The sequence below is a fragment of the Pelodiscus sinensis genome, chromosome 4, assembly GCF_049634645.1.
Source record: "Pelodiscus sinensis isolate JC-2024 chromosome 4, ASM4963464v1, whole genome shotgun sequence".
NCBI classification, from domain to species: domain Eukaryota; kingdom Metazoa; phylum Chordata; order Testudines; family Trionychidae; genus Pelodiscus; species Pelodiscus sinensis.
In genome coordinates this window covers 80,877,078-80,889,343 of record NC_134714.1, presented here as the reverse complement: position 1 = coordinate 80,889,343, position 12,266 = coordinate 80,877,078, and the positions used below count along the sequence as shown (strand labels likewise).

General features: G+C 37.7%; 1 long non-coding RNA gene across 6 annotated transcripts in view; it reads right to left on the bottom strand.

Moving 5' to 3' along the window:
• LOC102445428 (uncharacterized) overlaps positions 1–12,266 on the bottom strand; it is a 104,147-nt gene that overhangs the window by 26,943 nt on the left and 64,938 nt on the right. For all 6 annotated transcript variants that reach the window (XR_012903526.1, XR_012903529.1, XR_012903528.1 and 3 more), the window contains one exon: positions 223–291. This is a non-coding gene — a long non-coding RNA (uncharacterized LOC102445428). The remainder of the gene's footprint in view (positions 1–222; positions 292–12,266) is intronic.

Sequence of the window (12,266 nt, the reverse complement as noted above, 5' to 3'; positions counted from 1 at the left end):
TTGCTGCTTTTGTGTAACTAATTAGACTTTAGAAGTACTTCATATTAATTTGCCAGCTTTGCAGCATTTTAACACCCCACCCCTAAAAAAAATTGGATTTCTATTAACTGTCACCAATAAACTGCAAAATCAAAAAGACTGGGGGTCAGGTATTACTTACCCCTCACAGAAATACTATTTTCTCTACATGTCAAAACCCATCAATAACAAACAGTACCTTACCTGGGAACAGGCACCAACCTCTCTTGGCTGATCTTCATTCTGTCCAGAACAGGAGCTTTTACACATTCCCTACAAAATAAGAAAGAACAGCATGAGATTAATGGGTCTTCCGCCCCTTTTGGGATAGTCAATAAGAAAATTCATTCAAGTGGTCTGGCCTTCATGAAGCCTCATAACTCTTGGCCTGAAAAGCATTTTTAAAACCATAATTACATTTTAATTAAGGGAGCAAAAGAATGGTTTTGATAAGTCTAATGCAAATTTTAAATATTATCTCCATACCTGTGCAAGAGAAGTTCCACAACTCCTGCACCTGTTTAGGAGTATGTGGAGGCCTGTACATTTCTACACACAGCATTTCATCTGTATGTTTAGCTTCACATAACACATTATCCCTTTATCTTAAAAAAGAAAAATTCTATTTTAAGAATATTTCAAAGTAATATTTGCAACTATTGATTTATTTGTAGAGAGGGAGATGTGGGATATTTCCTTCCACTGCAATCTTTCTTTCCCTGTTCTAACCCTTGAACAGCTTCCCAGACAGAAACTGTATTGTCCCCTTTCCTTTATCTGTTTTTCAGTAATTTCCATTCATATGTTACAATATACAGTTTGTTCCAGCCTATAGCTTTGAGACCTTTGTATACCTCTCTCACCCATATGGAAGTTCACAACTAAAATCAATGCACTTATGCACTATTTTATGCTTTATTTTCATTTTATTTCATTTTATTTTTAAATTTTTTTTTGCATTCAACATTTTAAAACAATTGGGAAAGGAAAATCATTTAAGTCAGTTGTGTATGCAATCTACAGTGCACTAAAGTTTCAGCTTACCCTATTACAAACCTAAGTAAGTCATCATTTGAAAACAAATAAGCTTAAGATATAAGATTTGCAGGTAGACTTTTTGTAAAATCACTTCTTTCATCATCTGTCTTTCAATGTTTATTATCTCCCAGCCTATGTGGGTGACTATCCTTTCATTTACATTTTCCTTTTCCATACTTCAAGGATCCTGAAAGAATTATATGTTTTATTTCATAGGTATTGATTGGCCAATGCAAAGTAAGGAAACATTTGAAATAAATGTTAGCATTTCTAAATCATTTTCTCTCCTGTCACACACCTTCCTCCACACATTTGGTATTACACAACTTTTCCGTACATAAGTCTCCTCCTGATCCTATTAGAACAAACTAGAAGAATTGAGTCTCCTCCCCATTTGCTACAATATTTTTACAGTATTTCTCTCATTTTTGCTTTTAACAGATAAAATGCACTCTACCAACTATTTCACATATTATTGGCAAAATACGTTTTTTTCTTCTCTAGCTACCTGTTGATTATAAGAACCTATATCGTTCTGGCAAAGGTAAATCCTTTCCTGATCTAGTAATTCTTCCAACCATGGTTCTGATGTGAATGATTGGAGTCTGTAGTACAAGGCAGGAAAGGGAAAAGGGGGTGACATCAGGAAATGCCTTATAACATCACAGATATCAAAACAATAGTAAGCTGTTCATTATAGAATCTAATATTTTAAAGAGATACTATCCACAAAAAACTAGTGAGGGGAAGACAGGAAAGGGGAAAGAAAATGTTACTTGGGCTGGGTTACTAGTTATACTTTTTAAATTACTAAAAGCAAAGGGTATTTTAAAAATCTGATTTTCTTTTCACCGTTACCTGCTTAAGATTTACTTGTTTAGTCTTTTAATTATCTGGGAATGTGAAAGTAACCTGTTTGTTTTCACTTTAGTTGCTAGTCAGTTTTACTATTTTTGTACTTGCATGAAGTTTTTATTTTGGGGGTTCAACGAAACTGCAGGGGAATGTTTCAGTTTTAAAATAAGCTCGTTACATTTAAATGTGAATAAAAGATTGCAAAAACATTTCCATCTATAATGTAAGACATTACAAAAACATAAATTTGGTCCTAAAAGTAATTGACTGCCTTGATAAATGATGTTTTGGCTTTCACATATCATACTCCAATCTCTGGCCTGCTTCTTTGCCCATAGAAGTCAACAGAAATTTTGTCATAAACGTCAATGGCAGCAGCATCAGGCCTCTACATCTATGATATGCAGCGAAATAATTTTACATGCAGATTAACCAGCAGCTCATAGAACTTAATGCTCAGCTGAACTTATTTTCCTTTTTGAAGCAGAAGAGTTCCTATATTTCCCTTTTTGTGCACTTTTAACTGATAAATGCCCCCCTGACATTGCCCATGTGAAATTAGAGAGAGTCTATACCCTGTTGTCTTTGATGGGGAAAAATCTTTTCTCTCACTTCGATTAACTATTAATAGCTACTTCTTGTGCTGGTGCCAGCCACATGCTATATGTGATAGTCTAGAAGATAAAGAAATGTTATTGTCTTTTCACCAGGATATTATTTACCTAAATCTCCCAAATCATATATGTAATTCTCATCTCTTTGGGATCAACCTTAATCTATACAGAAACTGAGAAATGCAGAAAAAAAGTTTTTCTTTTTTAAATTCAAACTATCTCTTTCTTTTCTGCTGGTTGCTCTTCCCTTTTTATAATATAGGCCCAAAATCACATTGGTAAACACGTGCATGAGCATGCGCACAGACACATGCACGCACACACATTGAAAATGTTCCCTCAGCTACCTAAATCATGCAGTTTATATCAGTGTAGAAAGAAGGGTTGCTCTACCATACAGACTTGCTGTACTGCACAGTCTTAATGGAAAAGATTCAGGTTTTTAATCGGTACCATACAGGATATGCCTATGCATGCTTCCTTTTGACAAAGCCAATGTCCCACAAGCATCTTCTGAGGCTGTCCTTAACCAATGTTAAATATTGTCCTGTTTGTACAACTAATGCTTATAAATGCTTCAGTAAGGACCCCCATGACAGGATCTGAATCTTGGTTTTATTTATTATATTATTCATATTTCTTAATATTAAAAGATGCATGAAAACAGAGAATTACATTTTGAACATCCTCCTCCCCCAGCTCACAGACACTCACTTTATTTGTATTAGAGCAGAAACAGGCACAACACCCTATTGGCTTTTATTATCACCTTATGCATCTAGAGATGAACTGCTTCCCTGGATTGCTTTTTTTCTCTTTTTTTGCATTCTCTCCCATCCCCTCAGTCTGTTATTTTGTGAATTTTTAGGTCACAATTCAGCAAAGTACATATGCATGTGCTAACTTGAAGCATGCAAGCTGACCCATTGATTTCAATGAGATTACTCGTGTGCTTAAAGTTAGCCACATGCCAACTTGGTAAATCTGCCTCACAATGAAACACAGTCATAATGAACTGGGATCAAGTGAAAGTGTGTTTAGTGAAGCATAATCAAAGTACCAAATTATTTCACATTGCAACATGCACCCTGAAATTCTGAGTATATCCACATGCCTCGTACAAGGTGAAATTCAGCTTTTGCAGAGGCCCAGTTCAAGGTTTATTCATCATGTAACTCCTACTTAAACTCTTAAAATTGTGTAAAAGTGGAACTTAAGTGGTGCCTAGGCCTTGGGCTGGCCCGCTACACCTTGCACATCTAAAGGTGAATTTCACCCACTGCGATGTTGTTCCTTAAAGAAGACTTTGTTATAAGGAGATTCCATTGTGTTTACAATTGGCAGTAGAGTCCCTGAATGTTGTTAAGTTTCTCTATACACAATAAAACTTGTCTTAAACAACCACTCAGAAAACCAGCAATTATCAGTCATCTAGCTGTGAATCTTCAACAGACAGGGAAATGACTACAGGAAAATGCACTAGGATACTAAAATGGTTGCTTAAAACAAAGCATTTAATACCTTAGACTTGCTTCTAACTGCAACTTTTACAGTACTACTAGACATTAATTTTCTATCTGGCACATACTATCCTGTGTTTTACCAGCTGGCTCTTTTTATTAAATTAAGTAATTCAATCATTTTAAGCTTGATAAACATTCCTTACATTCACATACTAAAGATAAAGACTTCATGAACTTCATATAACATTCTATATATGTTATATATGGAAGGTGGGGAAAGGTGTTATGAAACAAGATCTTTCACTATTTAAAACATATTTTATATTGCTACAGACTCCTAAAAGTGAGTAGAAGAGAACACTTTTTAAGGTGGCTTGCATTGCTATGTCAGAGGCCTCCTGAGGACTTTGGGACATGGAGTTGGATAACGTCTCCTTAAGGTTGCAAATATTCTGAAGCCATCTCCTGGCAACTGCTCCAATATCATGAGAGTTTACCACACCTAGGGCTGGGCTTCCAGCCCTTCCTCCCCACGAATAATATAACTGACTTATCTGTTTTGTAAGGTGTCATGCACATTTATGGTGCTGTATAATAAAGAGTTAGATAACAATAATAGTAGTAATACCCACTATATAGGCAGGGGAACTGGACAGAGAGATGTGAAGAAGTCAAACAGCAAGTGGGTGGTAGAACTAGGAACACAGTCTCCATTTGTTTCTGCCCAGTTTCACATTTGATCTGTTAGAATGCACCCTAACTATACAAGTAACTATGCCCTCTTGATTGTGATTTGAGGGGAGCACCGCTTGCACCTTCGGCAAAGATCACATCCCTAGACCAATGGGCAAATGCATTTAATACATACTGGTAAGCACAACAGAGAACAGCTCAAATCACTATGGCAACTCAAATCACTATGGGGGTTTTCACTACCTCTTGAAACTTAGTGCCAACATCCTATCCTAATGCCTATTCTGAGATATATAATATACACACAAGCTGAGATGTGCAGTTGACACACAACATATTAAATACATACACTAGTGGCTAATAATCCCCTCCAATAAGTCAGCCCCTAACGCAAGCAACCACTGTAAAATAGCCTCTAAGATTTCCAGCACAATCTTGTTCAGCCTTTACTGAAAGACAAGCCTCTCCAAAGTGACCAGGGTATGTTTGTCTTTTGGGCAGATAGCTAAGGCAGTTTTCATAGTAAAGTAAAATGTCTACTCAGGAATTAAAACACTATTTCTTTAAATAAAACATTCCACTATGGAGGCTTCTTTCACACTAAAGTCTTTTTTCCCCTCCCAGATACTTTCACTCTAAATGGAAAATGACTATAACCAGAACTGTTGGTGAGCAAGACAAGCTTTGGAGCTTATATGAAGCTCTTCTCCTGGTCTGGGAGTTAGGTTCACAGAAGAACTCTATGTAGCTCAAAACCATGTCTCTCTCACTAACAGAAGTTGGCCCATTAAAGATATTACTTCATCCACCTTGTCTCCCTAATAACCTAGGACCAACATGACTACAATAACACTGCATATATCCTGAGCTATCATTACATTGCCATGAAATTATATAGAATGTTCACCACTTCAGAGTTTCAAGTCCAAGTTCACTAGAAATTGGTTTTACTCTATTCTAAAAACATTGTGTTGCTAGCAAATGTATCACCTGGCATCGGGGTGGATTTACAATGAAACATATTGTGCCCTGGCACAGGGTCCCCCCAAAAACACTGGGCTTCTACGGCTGGGCAGTCCATCACTGAGTCCACCAATGCCCCTCCATGTACACGCAGGGGGTGGCCGTTCTGGGTGTGGGGGAGCAGGTGAGCAGGGAGAAACATTGGACAAGTTCAGCAATATTGACAACTGAAATATTTGCCTCTTTACAAAATATTACTTCTGATGACTTAATTGATGATTTTATAAAAACAAGTGTTGAAAGAAAGCTAGCTGAATATTTTTTTTCCAAATGAATAAGTTTCTTCAGAGGAAGTTAAATTTTATTTTTTCATTCATGCGTCATATATACATTTTATTTTTACACATTTAATGCAAACACAAGCTTTCATCTAGACCATAAGTTCTCAACCTGTGCTCCAAGAACTCCATTCAGGTGGACTGAGGAAAGGTTATGAGTTTGGTTTTTTTTACAAAGCAATCTTATACAAAGCACTTTATAATAGTTAGGCTAATGGTACAAACAATATTTGGAAAGATAATTAAGTGGTCCATCGTGACCCTCAGCAATTTTCAAGTGATCTGTGAAAAAAAAAGTTAGATTACAAGAACAATCAAGGTACCTCACTTTATTTTCATTTACTTCTTATTACTTATAATATAGGAGGAGGATGAAGAAAAAAGAATGAAAAATGGGAGGTACAGGAAGAGTGATTGTTCTTTTTCTTGGCTGGATTCCAGGGGTCCCCCCAAAATAAAGCTGAGTACAGGACCCCACTAACTCTAAATTCACCACTGTCTGGCAATTTTAAATCCACTGTTCAAATAGATTGACATTCATAAACAACATTCAATGCCAAAAAAGGTATTCCGTTCCTCAAGATGCTTCCTTGTTATTGTAAAAGAACCAAATGCATAAGGCAACAGTGATACTAGATATATGCCACCACCTCAGAAAAAGAAAAAAAAGGCTGACTGATTGTCTAAGTGGCTCCATTTAATGATTAGACCTTCCAAGCATGTAACCAGTATATTTCCATAATAGTCCGAAAGCATCAACTCTTCAAAATGAGTTATAAAGAGGGAAAAAGGAAGGACTTCTCCTAAGGCCTTCTTACTTGAAAGATATGCTCAATATGTCTTACAATCACACAGACTCCCATCATCTCAAAATACATCATGATATTTATTTTTGCTTGTAATCAATGACCATTTGATGAGCTTTTTCAGTTCATTTGCGTCTTCATGAGTGACTGACCTCTTTGAACAAGAAGATGACATGTCCAAGAGCCCTCCTATCTTCCTCAGTTTTAGATACTTTCATACTGTGATTATAAGTCACCTGTTCAAGTGGAGGTTAGTTACAACTTCCAGAAAAAAGTCTAAATTTTTAATATAGCTGTCTGCCTACAACCATAAAAAAGTTCTAATAATTATCTGCATTTCAGGGAAGATAATATGCCATTCTTTAATGGGTAAACTTAAGAGAAATTTAATTTACTTAGTTTTATTTGTCCTTCACTGTGGCATCTGGGCTAATAGCATACATTAAACTCAACACACTGATTTAAACTGCTCTCAGTGGACAATACAAAGCATTCTCTCTCCCTTACCAAGACAAACAAGTATAGTAAATATTGTAGCATTTGTATGTTGTCAAAGAATACTTGACCTTAAAGATATGTCTTGTACCACCCTAAAGATCAGTTCCATTGGACTATGGTGGATCATCCAAACAAACTGTTTCCTTAACTGAGAATACCACACTGAAAACACTTTGTATTTGGTCCTGAAGAGTGCACATTTATGGATTGCTAACAGCAGTGCTTCAGTTAAACTCAACCATAACAAGTATGAGTAGGTGGTCCCTACTCAAACCACACAGCCTCATTTATTGCCAATAAAGTCTTACCATTTCCAACTACTATAAGCACCATTGTTATCTTGTCATCACTTGTGGACCTTCAGAGAGCACCGTAAGAACTGAAGCCTAATGGGACAGAATACAACAGAATCTGTTGATAAAATGAAATGATCCATTTCCACAGAAGTGCCCAGTCTGACTCAGGGAGTTTTCCACAGAAATTAAATAGAGATCTATATAAATTACTCTAAAAATCCTACAGACTTTTCCAGGGAATTAGATCCTTTCTATAGAATTTGTAAGCCATTCTACACAATTTAGTAGAGATCGGATCTCTGCTATAGAATTCCATGTGCTAATAAAATATTCAATGGAAAGATAATAATTCTTCATCACATTCCATAGGACTTTCCCCCATAGCAGTGTAATAGGTTAACTGCCCATGTGTAGCTCTGACTGAAGTAAATGGGAGTCACTCATGCATCCGGGAAGAAAATTTGGCTGTGACATCTGTTGCCATCCCACTGATGAACTTTAGCTGTATCACTGCAAGTGGTAGTCATGGCCTGCTCCAATATTCCCTCTAATCTTTTCCATTCATGTGTGGAATAAATTGTATATACACCAAGACATATGCAAATATGCACTACTAGTAGACACAAAAAACTAAGAATGGCTATCACGGGCAGTGGTGATGCCATGGCTTGGGAGAGGCAAGTTCCCCTAGCCTTGCCTATTCTGCTCCACCAGAGCCTACCCCTCAATGTGGCTGCTGCTGGCTTCTACCCAGCCTTCCCCCACACAATGTGGCTGCTGGCCCTTGTCCAATACCCCAGGACAGTGCTCCCAGCCTGGGATAGTGCAGCTACAGCCTCCTCCAGCCCTAACTCTCTGATATGGTCATGGGTGGCATGGCTGCAGCCTGCTCCAGCCCCAGAGCTCCAGAGAGCCAGTGGGAGGCAAACTCCAGTGCAGCTCCAGCCTGTCCCTGCCCCAGAGCTCCAGCTGTCAGCACAGCCACAGCCTTCCTCAGCCCTGGAACACCAGAGAGGAGCGCAAGCTCAGCCTTCCTGGGCCATGTCTGCCGGCTGGACTCATCAGCAACCCTCCTCCTCCACAACAGGGCCACCATCAGACAACCAGAGTGGCCCCAGTGCCAGGAGGTCATGTGATGTAACCCCCAGCCTGCTGCCTCATTGGTAAAAGATCTGGGAAAGGCTCTGGGTGGCTGTGGTAGAGCATGGGTGTGGCCAGGTGAGGTAGTTTGGGAAGGCCCCTCCCAATTATACCCACTGCCCATGGTAGGTACTCTGCTAGTCAACTGGGCAGCATTTGAATCTGTCCTGAGTAGCTGCACAAGCACCCAGCTTACTGGAAACACTGACCTACACATTTATCTCAATGCAACACAGCTAGGGTAACGAGACAGCAAATGTGAAAAATTGGGACTGGGATGGAGAGTAATAGGTACCTATATAAGAAAAACCCTTAAATATCAGGATTGTCATTATAAAATTGGGACATCAGCTCATTCAAAACTCAACAAAAATTGGCCTGGCCATTTCCAGTGTGTCAGTTAAAAGCAACCCATTTTGCACAGTTTTCTTCCTAATATTAGTATTATCAGTGTTTTTGTCTACAGTAGTTCTAGAAGAAGCCCTGTTCCCTATTAAGGAAGGTCAATCCATATGGGTATGGTTTCCCCTCATTCAACTAGAAGAATTCCAGATCAGCTCAACAATTTTTATTATATATTATAAAATATGCACGGAGCAACACAAAGGGAGGTTTTATATTTCACATTCAGAGTTAGGGCTACATACTGCCCTTCTTAAATTATGCACAGATGCACCACAATAGAAACATTGCCCTCACTACCTTATTGTTGGCTGAGTTTGTGAGGCCTTACAGTCAACTCAATGGGATTTCAGTTTTCTGTTATTATGTATAATAATTTTTGAATGTCATATCTGATAAATTCCAAAAAATTTGGTGGAATCAGTAGCGATCAATAGGCAGAACCTTATTGGCTTTGGTGAAACTTGAAAAACCAGAAGGGGGAACAGGAGGGACATAAAGCTCCTAATATTGCAACCCAGAAGCTTCAACCAAGTTTATAATTGTCTATAAATCAAAGACCAGATTGATGGTAACCATTAATCCCATGGCCCCATCTCAGCTGTACCCATCCTTCCAATACAGTTTAAGACATAGGGGAGTGAGTGGAGGGCACAGAATCTCTGGTATAGGGGAGGGTCAAGAAGTTTCTGAAGTAGATGGGGCTGGAGGGTGGCACACCGGGAGCTTCCGGGGGAAAATGGACGGATGGCAAGGAGTGCCTGGTATAGAAGTAACAAAGTATGTGACTCCCTAGTTTATATGGAAAATAGGCAGGGGGAGGGGAGACAGGAGGAGTGACTGCAGATCTGTCTACCTAGAGCTATAGTTCTATTTACATGCCACAGGCAGTGAACTTATAAATAAATAGACATCTCCCTATACTAGACTGTCTCAAACATCCTGAGGAGAATCAGATAGACCAAAATTAACCATATTGTGCACTAGAATGTATTCATGTGATATAACTTTAACAGAGATAGGTCCAACCCCAAACCTTACATCAGAGTTTTCATCTTTAACTTATCTTTATAAAGTGTCCCATCAGAACACCCAGAAGATTAGGCAAGATTTTGTGGATTTTAAACCCATCATTTTCAGGATGGATCAATTCTGGGGATTTGTTTCAGGTTCATCTCTAGAATTAGAGCATATACAACATATCCCACTTCATCAATGCATCTGATCCAGACTCAATTTCAAAACAATGCAGTATAATAAATTGATGGTTCCATATGGGCCTAGTGATCACAGAAAATCATTTGACTGGATTATTACAGACAAGACTGTATATGTAGTTCCATGTCTATGGAGAGAGAATTCCCTATGAGCTGAGATTCAAAATCATCAACACTGCAATTTACAAAGGGACTTTGAACTAATCTAAACACATTGTTCTCTGAATTATGGACTCTGAAAACTTCCCTTTCAATTATCACTAGATGTCCTTGAACATACAGCCCTACCTCATTCTTCATAAGTCCCCGTGTCATGATTTACCATATTCAGGCTCATACTCAGGGGGAGTGTGAAGGGTGCAAAAGCACCCCTCCATGGTCCCCCAAACAAGCATGCTCCAGCCAGCCTGGGGAAAGCAGGAGCAGCACACAGCCTAAGCCTCTCTCCCCATGCTCTGACCAGCCGGGCGAAGGCTGGGGCTGATTTTCCTGCTTACTTGGGGGAACATGGGGAGGAGGGCATTCATACCCTTGCAGTCCACATTTACAAAAAAGTACCTTCCCAAAGAAATCCCTGCGTACGGGCCTGATATTATAATAATAGAACAGTGATGAAGTTAACTTGAATGCCTGTTTTAAATATTTAAAAGATGAGACCTGGCCATTGTAGCAGCATTTAGATACATGTGCACATGTTTACAATGCAGTGATCAGTGAAATTAAAAGTTAATTTCAACCAGAACTTCTGTCATTTGATAAACCCTGAACCCAATTTAATGGGAAGATTTTCAGTGATAGTGATTTAATTATTGATTTTTTTAGGTTAAAATACGTAGTGCTAGTACAATTTTAATATTATCCATTGAATATTTTTTTCGAGGAAGGGGGAAAAATTATGAGAATGTGCAAAAACACTAATCTAAGGCCTGTTTTCCCATCTCCCAAACACTGGGGAAGGGGAAAAAAATAAAAGTGTGAAGTTAATCTTAGGTAAAAAGATAAATTTTCATTTGAAGGGTACCGTTTTCAAAAAGCACAGAAAAAATAGTGAGGTATGCTACATATTAATATTGGAAACCAGAGAGAAGTTAATATCAGAAAATAGAATAGAAACCTTGACAATATTAAACCACAACAGTAGTAGAAGAAAACTAAATTTAAATCACATGTTTAGAAAAAACTCTCAATACCTTGATCCTAACCCTATGTCTATTTCATCAAATATCCCATTATCATCAATGTGAATTTTGACTGTAGGATTTGGTCTCATATATATTGAATCCTATAGGTAAACTTCATGTGAAATCTTTGATTTTTAATCCTACTTTATAGAACTAATAATTTTCAGGAAATTCTTTATAATTAGGAATTTTAAAGTTATTGAAGTACATTTCATCTTAACCATTTGCCTCATTTCAATATGAAATATTAACCCTCTGAACTTTCTTATAGCATTACATACAAATTAACGTCCTGGATGGCCTCTTTAGAGGCTTTGAATTTATTTAAATAACATAAACCCATACATAATTTTGAAAAAAATAAATATTTACAGAAAATAAAACTGAAGAATGTATTCATCAACCCCAAAACTATTCATAAGTAATGAAAAAATATGTCATGTTATGAACCCACGAGTTCTTGTTTCTATATTGGTTTTATACTGTGAGACACTAAATTCAAGCTGTAACAAGTACAGTATTTAATAGACGTTTATAATTTTAACAAATTCAAATGTATGTGGTTGTTACAGTTAGAAATTATAACCAAACAAACAGAGGTTTTGTTACTGACATTTATCTATTTGTATAGTTCTACTGCATTGTACAGAACTCTTTCCATGTCATCCATTAGCTTATGCTGCAGGTAACTATCTACCCCTGTGCCCAGTAAAGCCATACTGAATTACACTGATTATAGTACCA